At 40.3% G+C, this 16,378-nt stretch overlaps 1 long non-coding RNA gene across 1 annotated transcript in view; it reads left to right on the forward strand.

Moving 5' to 3' along the window:
• The window catches only part of LOC128315537 (uncharacterized), a 65,285-nt gene that overhangs the window by 25,875 nt on the left and 23,032 nt on the right, over positions 1-16,378 (forward strand). Inside the window, exon 2 of the long non-coding RNA XR_008298374.1 lies at positions 13,554-13,722. This is a non-coding gene — a long non-coding RNA (uncharacterized LOC128315537). The remainder of the gene's footprint in view (positions 1-13,553; positions 13,723-16,378) is intronic.

Here is a 16,378-nt window from a genome sequence, read left to right on the forward strand (position 1 = left end):
ATTGGGCAAATTCGCAAATACTGACTCTGAGAACACTAGGGATCAACTACATGAGCTTTGTGTTTGTTTGTTTTTTTTTAAGTTTTTATTTATTTAAGTAATCCCTATACCCAACGTGGGGCTCGAACTCACAACTCCGAGATCAAGAGTCACATGCTCTTCACATGCCAGCCAAGCGCTCCAGACTTTGTGTTTTCAAAAGAGAAATTTTGGTGGCAGTGTCATGAAAAACCTAAAGGAAGTGTTGCTTTAGGCAGACTATTCCATGTGTGATATGTTGTTTGGGACATAGGTGAAAGAAAGAAAAGAAATCCCCTGGAAGGCTCCCCTGTAGTTTGTAGGCTCCCAATAATTTTCTCCCTGCAAATTATTTCAAAGCTAATCAATACCTGACAGGAAAAGTTATTAAAGTAAAATATATCAATAGCAATAAAGACTTATTCAATATAACCTATAAGTCTAATTCTGGGAATCTACCCAAAGGAGACATGGGAAAAGTTTAAAAGTTTAAAACATGGGAAAAGTATATACTGAAAATGTTTGCCACAGCGTTATCTATAATTGGGGGGGAAATGGGAACAAACATAAATATTTAACAAGAGGGTTATGGTTAAGTAAATCATTATGGATATATACCAGACAACATATTATATAGTTATTTAAAATGCTCATTAAGGGTACTGTATACTCTGGCTCACACCTGTTAGGGTGGCTACAATGAAAAAAAATTGAGAAAATAACAAGTGTTGGCAAAGGTGTGGAGAAATTGGAACCCTTGCGCACTATTGGTGGAAATGTACAATGGTGCAGTTATTATGGAAAACAGTATAGAAGTTCCTTAAAAAAAATAAAAATGGAATTACCATATGATCTAGCAATCCCACTTCTGGTTATATACCCAAAAGAATTAAAAGCAGGGTCTTGAAGAGATATTCGTACACCCACATTCACAGCAGCATTATTCACCGTGGCTGAAGGGTGGAAACAACCTAAGTGTCCATCCACAATGAATGGGTAAACAAAATATGGTATATAAATAAAAAGGAAGGAAATTCAGACACGTGAAACAATACGGATGAACCTGGAGGACGTTATGTTAAGTGAAAGAAGCCAGCTACAAAAAGACACTGCATGATTCCACTTACATGAGGTACTTAGAGTAGTTAAATTTATAAAGACAGAGAGCAGAATGGTGGTTCTCAGGGACTGGAGGGCGGGAGGAATAGGGCACTGTTGCTTAATGGTGTAGAGTTCCAGTTTTGCAAGACGAAGAGTTCTGGAGACTGGTTGCACAACAGTATGGATGTGATTACACCACTGAAATGTCCACTTAAAAATGGTTCAGATGGTAAACTTTGCATTATGTGTATTTACCACAGTTATGAAAAGGAAAACTATATAGTCATAAGAAAAACATCAGGGAGCTAGCAGTAAGTCTAAACAGCAGAATCAAACATTATTAATATAACTTGATAACAATTAGCAGAAATCTATGCAAATGAAAAAATGATGAAAAAGTTCAAATGCTTACTGTGATTATATGAGTATGGTAGGATACCAGATTTTTTCTATTTTTAAAGATAAAAATATATTTGTTAAAAGTGAACTTGAGGGGCACGTGGGTGACTCAGTCGGTTAGGCGTCCGACTTTGGCTTAGGTCATGATCTCATGGTTCGTGAGTTTGAGCCCTGCGTTGGGCTCTGTGCTGACAGCTAGGAGCCTGGAGCCTGCTTCCGATTCTGTGCCTCCCTCTTTCTGCCCCTCCCCCACTTGCACTCTCTCTCTCAAAAATAAATAAACTTAAAAAAATTTTTTTAAGTGAACTTGACAGTAAAAATACGATTTGATTAAAAAATTAAGGAACATTTTTGTTCAGTGTTCTTTCTATGTATGTTAATTTTAGATTTCTGTTGAAATGGATGGCAAGAATTATTCTCTGGTTTTACTTTTTAAAAACTCCTAGTACTTGAAATATAATCAATGAAAAGTATGCTTAAAATACTCACATAGCTTAAAAAAGAAAAAAATTCTCTAGTCACAATAAATGGGTATCTAATCATTTCAGCTCAGGTTGCTCAAAAGTCACTTGAAAAGCACTCTAGGGTTTGTTGTGTTTTTTTTTTTCTTTCAAGAAGAAAATGAACAAATGAAGGAATGAGCAAGCGACTAAAGGAAACTTGCCAATCCTGCTTTCTTCAAAAGAAATGAATTGCCACATGGAAAGTAAAGATGACAGACCACAGTCACTACAGCTGCAGCAAGATAAAAAATGAGTATTAATGATTGATTTCAAATTAGCCAGCTCTTTTTCTTTTGCCCACAGCTGATGCTATAAGGAATATTGAGTCTCAAGAGATTACTGAGCTTAGGTGGCTATAATTCATCTAATCTCCATTCAAAAGAAAAAAAAAAGTCCCTGTTCTGTTCAGTTTCATGAGATTTAATGTTTTTAGCATTCTAATTGTGTTTGTGCACTCCAGTGATAAAACAGATTTTTCCCCAGACTGCTTTCCATCTGGTTGTTTTGTAACCATAAACAAATTACATTAGAACTAATTTTTTTAAAACCCAAACTCCCATTTTCTATTCTGTTTAATGTAGGTGAGTACTTGAATGAAATCTATTATTTTCTGGCTTTCCTAGTGCACTTTTATTATTTAGTTATGTGGGTGTGTTTGAATCTATCTGTATATCTGCAACTAGGAGTACACATAACACATCTATGTAAATAAATGTGTGTATAATATACACACATGTATACATATATTGGAATATATATGTGTGTGTGTATATATATATATATAACTGATATATGCAGATATATACATATACACATGTGCAAATCTCTAGCTTTTCTCTTTTATATGCCCTTTAGAGATTTTCTGTTATATTCTTTTAGACTATCATAGTTTTAGGACTTGGCTTGCAACCTCAGGTGTGTGGCAAGAGTCTGACCTCATCGCCCCAGGAAGATGGAGTTTGTTTTGACTATGTCAGGAAGGAAAGAGTTTCGTAAACGTGTCCTGGAAAACTCAGTGAGCGTGTGACGCACTGACACTGCACGGAGCACATGCTGGTATGTTGATCCCAGAGAAGCCAGGAAGGGCGACGCCTTCCACATGGTCTCTGCCCTACAGGCTGAGTGCGCCTCAGAAAGGAGCCCAGCAGCCAGAGGCCTCCCTGTTGGACCTGCTGTCAATAAAGTGCAGTCTGTGAAGATAAACCCACCTCACGTTGGTTCTTTAAAATCAGTTCTGTCTTCATTAGAAAGACACAGAGGAGCTGGGGTGGAAGGTTGGTGTGCAGCCCTCTCTCTTCCTTCTAAATCTGCTCACACTAGCCTGAGAACTCTTCTTTGGGGAAGGATGTCCTAGAGACTGGGGGCTGTCTTGTGTCCGTGAGCAGCCCAGCTCCACAATGCCAGTTGGGAACCCCAGGAAGAAGTCCCTCCTTCTGCTGTCAGCGATGGCTGGGTGCTGCCTGGTCCCCTCCAGCTGCTGCTCCCAGAACTCTGAGCACTTCTGCTGCCTGGGCAGTTTTGCACTTTAGCATTCTTAGGTAAAGACCCAATTAGGTGGATAGTTGTGGCAAGCAGGGCTCTGAATGGGCTGGGGAGGCCATTCGGGGTCCTGTTTGTACATATGCGTTAGCTACTAAGATATTATGGAGTCAGTGGGAAGAGCAGGGTGGAAGCAAAGAGAGGGTTGAAGGAGGAGAAAAGAAAAAGCTTCCCTCTGTCCCTCTTTAAACTCAGTGAAACATGTAAGCTACCCTTAGGTTTCTTTTGAATTGGGATGCTATTTTTGTAGTCACTAGAAAAAATACCAAACTTTCATGATGTCCTTGGCTTACAGGGCTTTTTGAGAGTTTCCCCTTCTGTCTGTTTCAGAATCTGGCTCCATCAAGCATCCTCTTCACATCTTCAACTTCTTTGAATTTCCAGGCTTCCTTTCTCTAGTGGCTAACCCGTAAATGCACGCAAGAGTCTCTTAGTCAAAGGAAAACATTCGTTTGAACTTGTGCTACCCTCTGTCAAGTGCCCCATTGCCCCTTCCTTTTTATGCATCTTCTTAAAAGTATGGTTTACACACACTATCCTTCACTTGCCATTTGCTCAGGGCATAACAGTCTGTCTTCTGAGCTTATCACTTTTGGAACTGCTCACCAAAGCAGTTCACCAATTTTTCACCAAAGCTATCTAATTTTCAATCCATGGGACTTTATTCATTCTTCATCTAGCTGGACCTTTTTGCTGCACTGACACCAGAGTGTAAATCATATCTGGGCAGAGATTTTGTTGCTTTGTTCACTGTTGTATCCAGAGCATTCTGGAACAGTGCCTGGCATGGAGTAGGAGCTCAATGGTATTAGTGGAATGAATGAACGGAGACTCGTTCAAGTGTCCACTCCTGGGCTTCAGTGACTTGGCACCCTCCTGGTTCTCCTCTCGGGCCATTCTTTTCAGCCCTCCTTCATGGACATCCTTTCTGTGAACATCCCTCTCTTCCGGAGTGCCTGGGTGGCTCAGTCGGTTAAGTGTCTGACTTCGGCTCAGGTCATGATCTCGTGGTTCGTGAGTTCGAGCCCCGCATGGGACTCTGTGCTGACAGCTCAGAGCCTGGAACTTGCTTCGGATTCTGTGTCTCCCTCTCTCTCTGCCCCTCCCTGCTTTCTCTTTCTCTGTCTCTCTCAAAATAAATAAACATTAAAAAAATTAAAAAAAAAATACATCCCTCTGTTCTGCTGTTCCTGAGTTTCTTACTTGTCTGCATCTCCTCTCATTCTATACCCTTTCTCTGAGTGATCTCATCAACCTTCTGTTTTAGCTCCCCAGCATACTGAGGACTCACAAATTAGATCTTTAGCCATGACCCCTCCTTTGAATTTCAGGCTCAAATGTCCGAATGTCTCTCAGTCATCTTTCTTTTTCATCCTAACAGTGCTTCGAAACCAATGTTTCTAACACTGAGACTTCAGTCTCTTTCCCCAGATCTGCTTCTCCTGATCTCTCATTTGATAGAACCTTGTCACCAGAGCTAGAGTACATGAGTAAGTGAGGTCTTAAATATGAACCCCTGCTTGGAATATGACAAGTGTTGTTCGTGTCAGGCCAACTGGAAGGGTGGGTCTGCTTCAGAGACCTGTTTACACAAAGGATTACAAGTCCCCTTGGGAAAGGACTCTTATCAAAGGAGAGATGTATGGGCAGATTAGACTGGTTTGGGATTGCTGAGTCTGGGAAACCTAATGGTCAACTTTGATTCTCTTTCTCCCTTATATGGTCCTATAGGACAGATAAGGAAACTACCTCATCATAAGTACATAAAACATTATATAGAGGGACCATAGTAGGTACGTACAATCTTCAACTTATGCCAACTTGCCTCTTGAAAAATTTTAAAAAATGTGTCTCCTTGTCCTGACTGTTTATTTGCCAATGTGCGCTCAGGCCCATTCCCAGCCTGCCTTCTATTCAGCAGGAAAGCACATTCCCCTTTCAGCTGAGAGGTTTGGCAATGGGAGGAGCCATTGGAAGCTGGAAGGTAGGCAGAAGGGAGAAGCCAGTGTAGTTCTCCCTCTTGCTCTGCCTCTGCTAGCATTTGCCCCATGACAGCTCTGGGCTGCCTGTGCTGTCTTGCAGCAGCCAGACCAGTTATAGCTCCGTCTCCCAGCAGATGGCCCAGCTTCTGGCTCTGGCTACTCTACCTCTTCCCTTTGTCTTCCAGCCTGGGGGTGACAGTGACTTGTGCTTTTGCTAGCTTCCGTACGGTGTTATTGTCCTTTCTTAGGCTTTTCATCATTTTCATCACTAGATAATCAATTCACTGTAACTGTTTCCTTCTCTTTGAAAGACCTAGGGTCATTTCTGCTTCTCTGACTGGATCCTAACTAACAGTGCCCCTTACACTTCCCTTCCTCCTCCTCACTCCTTGTGCAGACCCTGGTCATCCCGCACCTATACCTCTGTGTCATTGTCTCCTCTCTCATTTTCCTGCCTGCGGTCCCCTCTCCTTTAAGTTACCTTCCTCAAATCTGCCCCAATGATACGTCTGGAATATAAATATGATCTCACCACTGCCATGCTTACAATTCCTTTTGTGATTCCATGTACATTCAGGAAAAATTCCAGATCTGAGCTCCCCGTAGGGTATCTGCTAGCTACACATGGCTATGGAGCACTTGGAACGTGGCCCATCAAAACTGGGATGTGTGTAAGTGCAAAACACCCAGCAGGTTTTGAACATTTAGTACAAAAACAAAACAAACCAGTTTATCATCAATTACTTTTAATACTGAATATATATTGAAATGATAAAATTTTGGATATGTTGAGTTTAATAAAATGTATTATTGAAATTAATTTTATCTGCTTCTTTTTGCTGTTTTTTTTGACATGATTATTACAAAATGTAAAAATACATACGTGGCTTGCATTTCATTTCTTTTGGAAGAGCACTGCTCTAGACTACTAGAAACAGCAGATATGACCCCCCAAGAGCCACACACTGGCTTATCTCTCTAGCCTCACTGCTTATGACACCCTGCTTTTCACTTCAGGTTCTAGGAAATACTAGCAGTCCTGAGCCCCCCGGGCCTGCACCCCGCTCCCATATCGCTTAGTGTCACACTCCAAACAGCAGGGCTTGTGCTTCCCCCCATCCACAGCCTCACCCCACTGGGAAGAGGAAAGGAATGTTGGGAAGGGTCCAAGACAAACAGCTGAGGTGCTGGGAGGCTTGAAAATGTGAGACATTAGAAATTCTTGCTTCCTCCCGAATGATCTTTCTGGGTCCTCCCCTTTTCCTTTGATTCCTGCTTGGGGTGAGCTTTTGGTGCTCTTGATCCCTCACTCAACCTGGGACTGGTGGAGCACGAGAAGCCAGACCCTTCCTTCTCTTCTCTCCACTTAAAACAGGGCTATAAACTCAAGTGTATGGTCCTGTGTTTCTCATCCACTACAAACACTACATAGTGGCCCCACAGCTAATAAAATGATCTTGCCCATGGCCTGTCCTATGACTATGGCTCTCGGTTGGTAGCCTACAGTGGCAGATGGTTGAAAAATGGGATTTGAGATGTTGATCCTGAGGATGCAGAAACATGGCTAATGCACGCTGTGCTGTATCTGGGCTCTGGGCCTTTGTTCATGTGTCCTCTGCCCCTCTCTTACTCTTCTTTCTCCCTGCTGACTCCACTTGTTCTAAAAGATACATTTCAGATGTGCTTCTGGGAATACCTTCCTTATCCCTACGTATAACTCCAGTGTTGGATTTATGGCATCTTATTTTCCCAATCAGTTAAGTCTCTCCCCCTCTTTGGACTGTAAGTTTCAATAGTGGCAACCCTATTTTGTTCATCTTTGATCCCAGTGCCTCACTATAGAAGATGATGTATTAATATTACATGAATAAATGAGTAAATGTATGGATGGAAGGATGAGTGAGTGATTGATGCTTCTCTGAGGTTCTTCACAGTATCTGACACAATGCCATACACATATTTTTGGATCAATAAATAATATCATTTGAATGACTGAAAGTTGAATTCCAAGATATGCTCATTAAACTAAGCTACAGAACCAAAATAAAAACCAGATTTCTGGTCTAGCTGCCAGTACTTTTGTATGTCAGGAATGTCCCCAGATTTGGATCTAGTTTAAGGCCACTTTAGAGGTAGACCCCAGACAAATATGGAAGAGACAGATTGGTAGAGTGAAAAGCTGCCAGGGTTCCAGCAAAACAAACAGCTTATCAGCAGACAACTGTCTCTTACACATCAGTTTACACACTTCTTAATTAAGGATTACATTCATTATTGTCACTTTAATCTTGAAATGCTAGTGTACCTGAAGGTATATTGACTTGAAAGAAGGAAGCCTGAGTTATTGTTAACGTCTGACAACTATTGGCCAGGTTTTCTTGAGCAAGTCATTTACTCCCTGAATCTATTTGTTTATCTGAAGTCTGGGAGAAATAATACTCACTCTGTCTGTTTCACCAGGTTTGGTGAGAAGCAAGTTGGGTTTGATATATCAAGAGCTTTGGAAACTATACATTGTTATACAAATGTTGGGAATTAAAATTATATCTCACATTATTTCTTAATTCCTCATGGGGTTTAGAAAGGAATAGTGGAATAAGATTATAGTTTGATAGAAATATTTGCAAATTCAAGTATATCTTATCTCAGGCTACTTACCCAAATCATTCTTTAACACATATTAACCTTAAATGCCATTTTTATTGGGTGAAGTTTCAAAATACTTTAGTTATAAAAAAAATCTGTCTGTACATAGAACCCAATCTTTCTGTTATGTTGGCAGTCTCAATTAAATGCCCCGACCATGTGTTTTAATTCTGGTCTTGTTTTTTTCTCTAAATAAGATAGTCTATAGGGAAGCTGAAGAAGGAATAGGAAATACTTTTGCTAACATACAAACTCATGCATATGTGTGTGCAAACTGGTCCTTATTGAATTGAGAACTACATTTGTTTGTTTGTTTATGTCTGTTCAATATTCTCTTTTTCCATTGTTCTTATATTTATTTCATCAAATTTTAAGAATATTGTTGAAATTATAACTTGGAGGAGATGATTAATGACCCCTAAAGATAACATGTCCTAATCTCTGGAACCTATAAATGTTACCTTACATGGAAAAGGGATCTTTGTGGATATGATTAAATTAAGGGTTTTGAGATGAGCAAATTATCCTGGATTGACCAAGAGGACCCTAAAATGCAATCACAAGTGTCCTTATAAAGGAGAGACAGAGGGACATTTGACACACAGAAGAGGAGAAGACAATGTGACCAGGGAAGCAGAGATTAGAGTGACATGGCCATTAACCTAGGGATGCTGGCCACCATGAGAAACTGGAAGCAGCAAAGAACAGATTGCCCCCAGAACCTCCAGAGCGAGCAGCAATGCTGACACCTTGATTTTGAGCCACTGAAACTGATTCTGGATTTCTGGCCTCTAGAATTTTGAGAGAATAAATTGCTGTTTTTGAAGTTATCAAGTTTGTAACGAGTTGTTACAGTGACATTAGGAAACACAAACTCTTCATGGGATTCAGGAAGAAGGGCACTTAGAACTAGTTATGAGAACTAGTTATAGATTCATGATTCCCAGCCTCTTCTTCAAGATTTAATAAAAATGTGTTGATTGAGCCATGTAAGGTGCCTGGTCTGGTGCTAAGTGCAATAAGGAATATATCTAAGAAGTAAGAGATACTCTTCCCTGGAGGAGATTGTCATTTAGTTTGAAGGATCAAAACAAATAGATTAAAACTCTTAGCTCATAATTCAAGACAGTGGCTAAATTAAGGGATAAATTGTTCAGCACCCAGTACTAGGTGATGTGAACAAAATAAGCAGAGGTAAGAGCCAGGATGAACAAGGGAGGTTGTAGGCAGAGAAACCACCCACGGGATAGAAAGCTTATGGGGCGCCTGGGTGGCTCAGTCGGTTGAGTGTCCGACTTTGGCTCAGGTCATGATCTTGCACTCCGTGGGTTCCAGCCCCGCATCAGGCTCTGTGCAGAGATCTCAGAGCCTAGAGCCTGCTTCTGATTCTGTGTCTCCTTCTCTCTCTGCCCCTCCCCTGCTCAGGCTCTGTCTCTCCCACTGTCAAAAATGAATAAATGTTAAAAAAAATTTTTTTTTTTAGAAAGAAAGCTTATGAGGGGAGAAAGTAAGAAGTTCCATGGTTGGGAAGGGTTTTTTGCAAAGGAAAAATTGAGTAGTGGAATATCAACTTGATATTAGAGGAAGAAGGGAGCCTTTGGCTATTTGGGACTAAAGAGTCGAATGATGAAAACTATATCCAGGGAAGGCTCGTTTTTCTGATGGGACAAATTGCACACTCTAGTTGGTCAGTCTGCCATCCCTTAATAGGTGGAAGATGACATTATATTTTAGAATACTTTTTTTTCTGAAAATTTTCCTTGAGAAATGTTTGGGACAGCTATGGTTCTGCTTGGAATGATTGGAAATACTCTTGAGATGCCAGAAACAGGAGACTCAAATCCTTCTCTCCATACTCCCAATTAGATAGAATTGATATATCCCCAGATCTTATCAGCTAAAAAACAAGAACCTTCATCCTTTAATATCCAAAGTGCAATGAAGCCTCATTCCGTGGACAAGAAGAAACCCATTTTTCTACTGATTGCCTCTTTAGTGTTTTCTGGACATCTTAGGGGAAGAAGGTGTGTAATCTGCTGAATCCTGTCTACAAATCCTCCAGTCTAACTTGGGTCTGGCTTCCTCAGGCTGCTCTACTTCTGCATGCCTGTTGCTCTGAGCAGAGGTTCTTGTTGCTGTCTTTAGTCCTCACAGCTCAGCAAAGACCAGGCCGTGGTGGGGATAAACAGACATCCAGCACAGAGCAGCAGACACTGCTGCTAGAAGGGTGCTCCTATGGATAATGAGCCCAAATCAGTCTCAGCAAGAGGCATTAAAGGAAACTTCTATTAGGCTTCAACATGGAGGGGGCTGCTTCCTCCAAAGAGCATACCCAGACAGCTTCTTATATCAGAGTATAGTCTCAGGAAAAGAAGATCCTTCCCTCCTCTATCCTAGGCCAACTCACTCCCACATCAGGATGGCTGACAGTGGGAATATCCATCTCAGGTTGCAACTTCTTTAGTTTAATGAGGATTTCATAAATAATGTGTGGATTTTTGCTCCATATGATGGTTAATTTTATGCATCAGTTTGACTGGGCTAAGGGATGCTCAGATGGCTGATAAAATATTATTTCTGGATGTGTCTGTGAGGGTGGCTCCAGAAGAGATCAGCATTTAAATTAGTATACTTAGTAAAGAAGATAGTCTTCACCTCTGTGAATGGGTATCATCCAATCCATTCAGGGCTTGAATAGAACAAAAAAGCCAGAAAGGACAAATTTGCTGTCTCTATTCTTGAGTTTAGACATCCATCTTCTCCTGCCCTTAGACATCCATACTTCTGATTCTTGGGTTTTTGGACTCAGACTAAGAGTTATACCATCAGCCCCCTGGTTTTTAAGCCTTTGGACTCAAACTAAATTGTATCAATGATTTTCTTGGTTCTCCAACTTATGGACAATAAATTGATTATGGGAATTCTTGTCTTCTATAATCCTATGAGCCAATTCCTATAATAAAAATACACACACACACACACACACACACACACACACACACCTTAGTGGTTCTGTTTCTCTGGAAAATCATGACTAATACAGTACTTATTTGTAATAAATAAATGGTCAGTTCTACTAATTATTTTCAGTGAAAGGAAGTGTGTTACAGAGACAAATAATTGATGGCAGCTTTAATTAGTATTCCTCCAGCTTTCAAGGATAAAGTAAAACCCTGTCTCTACCATACTCCATTACGTATTTATTGAACTCTAAATGTGATTCAACAGCCTCCACCAATCAGATGCCACAAAATGAACTCCACCCTCTATCTCTCCTCTATTTGATCTTCCACTACATCTTCCTGTCTTTATTCTAAGCATTACTTTACCCATTCATCCATTTGGGGAGATGTTCAGTGTCAGCAGAAGATAGTGATCTCTTAGTGACATTCCTCAATTATCTCCTTTTTCAAAAGCACTTAGGGAAACAGAAAATGAGAACAGGGATATGGAATCAATGTTTAAGATATGCCTTGTAATTGGAGAAAGGATGGGAGGTTGAAATACTGATGAAGGTCAGGAAGGGGGAGAAATTCCAAGTCCGGGACTGTGAGAAAAAGTGAAGGTAGAGCCGTGGGAGACAAAGAGCCTGTATCAATGGTATTGAAGTGAACCAGAGGGGAGAAGGGAGAGGATGACAGACCGTGTTGAGGGCAAGCAAACAGGAGGATTGACCTCATTTCTCTTTCATTCTTTATGTGCCCTGTAAATTCTCAGGATTAAGTAATCTGAAGAAAGTAGTCCCAACAGAATAATCATACTTTTCAAGATCCAATTATAAATTAGATTTGGGCTCAGTTATTTTTATAGGAAAACGTGGCAAATGTTACCATAATCCTTTGTCCAAAGCTGTACAAATGATGCAATGTAGGAAGCCCTTATTTGTTTCCAGGGAGAAAATGATCCATGGCAGGTCAAACCATCTAGGGTCACCCAAAGCTAAACTCCAGGGATGGCTTTATTTTTTTATTTGGTAGCAGGATATTTTGAGAACAGATGGACATTGAATCTGGAACAGAGGTAGCCTTGAAGCCACTACAGAGATGGTACAATATCCAGCACTATACTGGGCATTATAAAGAAAAATAAAGAGGGAAATATGTTTTAAGCCAGATAAGCAACAGGTTGAAACCATGTTTATGGAAGACTACTTCTTAATCACAATCTGATTATGATTTATAGCTAACAGTCAAATTTTACATGAAAATTAATATGACTAGAACCAGCATTGTTTACATATAAGTTTGTTTGAACAGACTCCTAGAGTACATAGGAAATATGATCAAAATGTACACATTTTATAAGTTCAAAAATCATGACATTCTTGAGTCTGTTTCTAACTGGACTTTTGTTTTTTATTGTTTTTAATTTTTTTATGTTTATTTCTGAGACAGAGAGAGACAGAGCATGAGTGGGGGAGGGGCAGAGAGAGAGGGAGACACAGAATCGGAAGCAGGCTCCAGGTTCTGAGCTGTCAGCACAGAGCCTGACGCGGGGCTCGAACTCACAAACCGTGAGATCATGACCTGAGCCGAAGTCGGTCGCTCAACTGACTGAGCCACCCAGGCGCCCCTGGACTTTTTTTTAAAATCAAGAATACTGAGACCAAAGTTGTTGCTTCACAATCTAAGTACGTCTGATATGGACTTCATGTCTTTATCTTTTTCTCCACTAACACCATTGTCGTCGTCGTCGTCATAATCACCATCACCACCACCACCACCACCTACCATCACCAAACATTCATAAAGTGTCTACATGTTTGCGGCACTGGACTGGAAAAAGGGAAGTCAAAGGTCTATACGGCATAGTTCTTTCTTTCAGAGGGATTAGGATCCAATCAGAGAGTGCAAACACAAATTAGCAGTCAAATACAGGAGCAAAATGTATGCAGGTCAGGAGCAGCTAGGTTATTTTGCAGAAACAAATTTTGCAAAAACAAATAACCCCCACATTTTGGAGGATTATAACAACAAAGGTGATTTCTCAGTCCTTCTATATGGCCATCACAGATTGGCATGGGGGTTTTGCTCATTATAGTCACTCAGGAACCCAGGCTAATGAGGACACCTTTCTGATACTGATTTTATAATCATTGAAGCAGGAGGAAGGGAAGGTGATGAATCACCCAATGGTTCTTAGAGCTTCCTCCTAAATGTTACATTGTCACTTCTGCTCATGTGTCATTGTCTAAAGCAAGTCATGTTCACACCTGACTTCAAGGGGTGGGAAAGTTTGATTCTATCCTATGCTAGGAGAACTATACATATCTGGTGGGCAATACAAATGCTTTCCACAAAGTGTACATATTAAGAGCCAAATAAGTTATGTGGAATGAATAAATCTTTTGTAAATCTTTTCACAGGATGGAAATTTAGATGATTTGTGAAAAAATAAAAATAAAACAATATCACCTCACGTCCATCAAGATGGCTACTACAACAAAATAGCAAGTGTTGAAGAGGATGTGGAGAAATTGGAACTCTGTGCACTGGTGGTGGGAATGTAAAATAGTGCAACCGTTATGGAAAATGGTATGTTTTCTCAAAAAATTAAAAATAAAATTGCCATTTGACTTAGTAATTCCATTTTGGGGTATAGCCCAAAATATGGAACAGGGATCCAAAGGTTATTTATATACCATGTTCATGGCAGCTTTATTCACAGTAGCCAAGTGGTGGAAGCAGTCCAGGCATCCATCTATGGATGGATGAATAAATAAATGTGGTATATATATATATATATACACACACACACACACACACACACACACACAGTGGACCATTTTTCAGCCTTAAAAAGGAAGCAAATTCTGACACATGCGAAAACCTGGATGAAACTTAAGGACGTTATGTTAAGTGAAATAAGCCAGTCACAAAAAGACAAATACTGTTCAATTCCACTTAAATGAAATACCTAGAGTAGCTAAATTCCTAGAGATAGAAAATAGAAGGGCAGTTTCCAGGGCCTGAAGGAGGGAGGAAAGAGTAGTTTATTGTTTAATAGATACAAAGTTTTGGTTTTGCAAGATGAAAAGTTCTGGAAACGGATGATGGCTATGGTTGCACCATGTGAATGTGCCTAATGCCACTGAGCTATGCACTTAAAAATGGTTAAGATGGCAAATTTTACATTAAGTGTATTTTACTGCAATTACAGATAATTTTAAAATGCAAACAAAAACAACAAAAAAATTTAAAAACTTCTAGACTTTGTAAAATCAGCAGCCATTTATTTTTTTCCTCAGTCTGAGGCATCTCATTTTATATTTTATATTAGAGAGTAATTCTCTAATGTGATGCTTACACATTCCCCACTGTCCAAACCCTGGTGGCTCTGCCTGCTGCTACATTCCGAGAGTTCCTATCCTAATTAACATTTCAGTCTAATAAGATTTTCTGGCTCCTAAAGTGTGATCTATCAATTGTTGGCATATCTTGGGATATGGCCAGGCATAACCCAGTTAACTGTAGTGGAACAGGCAGTCTAGGAGGGGGTGGGGGACAAGCACAAGAACAGGTGCCAAGAAGAAATGCAGTCAGCAGAACAGGTAGCAGGGCAGGCCTACTCCACAGGGCAGGAATGAGTAGTGGGGTGATCCATTACAACAAAGTTGCAGGGTGTCCCAATGTGGAATTTAGGCAGGTGGTGGCATTCTTGGGTTCAACAAGAACTTAGGTAGGTACAGGATATTGGAGAAGTTTGTTAGCAGTTCCTTGTTTAGATTATTCCCAGAAGGGAGACTGACCAGAGTATGGCAGAGCTTCAAGCCTCAAGTGAAGACAATTTAGCAGCCTGGAAAGGCAAAATTCTCAGTACTCAGAATCCCTGTTATTAGATCTTGCCACAGAGATGGTCCAGAAAGGGTGACTGAGCCTAACTTTTAGAATTTGGGGCTGAAGTTTATACTCCTCTTGCATCAAGTCAGGATTGACTCCAGGCTGAGCAGGGCAATGGTTAGGGCCATGAGGACTGGGGGCTAGCCAACTGGTCAATGATGAATCATGAGAAAATGGAATCATTCATTTAGAGACATTGAGTTTTGGCAGCTCTTAGTATTCTCAGCAGCTTCTCAAATATAAGGAGTCTACCAGTAAAGAATCTAGCATCCTGAAGACCACAAAGCATGTAAGCATGTCAGAATTTAAAAACTTGTGACACAACATTTTGAAGTAGAAGCACTCTAAGCTCTGGGCTAGAAGGAAAAGTCTTGGCAAAACATCTATACCTAGTATTCCTCTGGTGTAAGTGACAAATGCTGTATCATCCTAACTGGCCTCATAGAGAGGAAGATCCTGAATAGAGAAACTGTTGGCCCTAGTGAGCAGACACAGTTAGAAACAGAATTTTGTATGTATGTATACATTCAATTATATGTATGTATATAATCCATTTCAAGTCCGATGGGAGTGTGCACAAAACCTGGGACTTTACAGCAAAGAGAAAGCAGCTGTACACCAGTAAAAAAAAATCTACAGACTGTCCTTCAAGTGCTTTGGTTGAGTACTTGCAGTGGAATATTATGCTGTTCTGGACAGTGCTGGCATTTTATCAAAGAGGAAACTAAGGCTGGGGAGCTTATTTTCTCAAGACCTCTTGTCTAGGTGATGGCAGTCCTGGGGTAGAATCCAGTCATGAAGGGGATAAGGAGAACTGGAGGATCCACATAAGGCTCAGCACAAGAGAGATTTGTAACTATGTGGTGATGGATGCCAACCAGACTTAATTGTGGTGATCACTTCACAATATATACAAACATTGGATCATTATGTTGTATACCTGAAACTAATATAATGTTATATGTTAATTATATCTCAGTTACAAAAAGGAGACAACCACATTTACCAGTATATGTTCATAGTCTTTCTAAAGGGAGATTATAATGTAAAAAACTAATATAGGCGGGCACCTGGGTGGCTCAGTTGGTTAAGCGTCAGACACTTGATTATGGCTCAGGTCATGATCTTAACGGTTTGTGAGATTGAGCCCTTCATCAGGCTCTGCGCTGACAGTGCAGAGCCTGCTTGGGATTGTCTCTCTCTCCCTCTCTCTCTCTGCCCCCCCCCCCCCACTCTATGTCCCTTTCAAAATAAATGAATAAACATTTAAGGCAAAAAAAAAAAAAAAAAAAAACCTTATCAAGGCATTTACTTCTAAAATTTTTTTAAAAAGAGGGCGTGGGGAAGAACG

This window comes from Acinonyx jubatus, chromosome B2, assembly GCF_027475565.1.
Source record: "Acinonyx jubatus isolate Ajub_Pintada_27869175 chromosome B2, VMU_Ajub_asm_v1.0, whole genome shotgun sequence".
Taxonomy (NCBI): Eukaryota; Metazoa; Chordata; class Mammalia; order Carnivora; family Felidae; genus Acinonyx; species Acinonyx jubatus.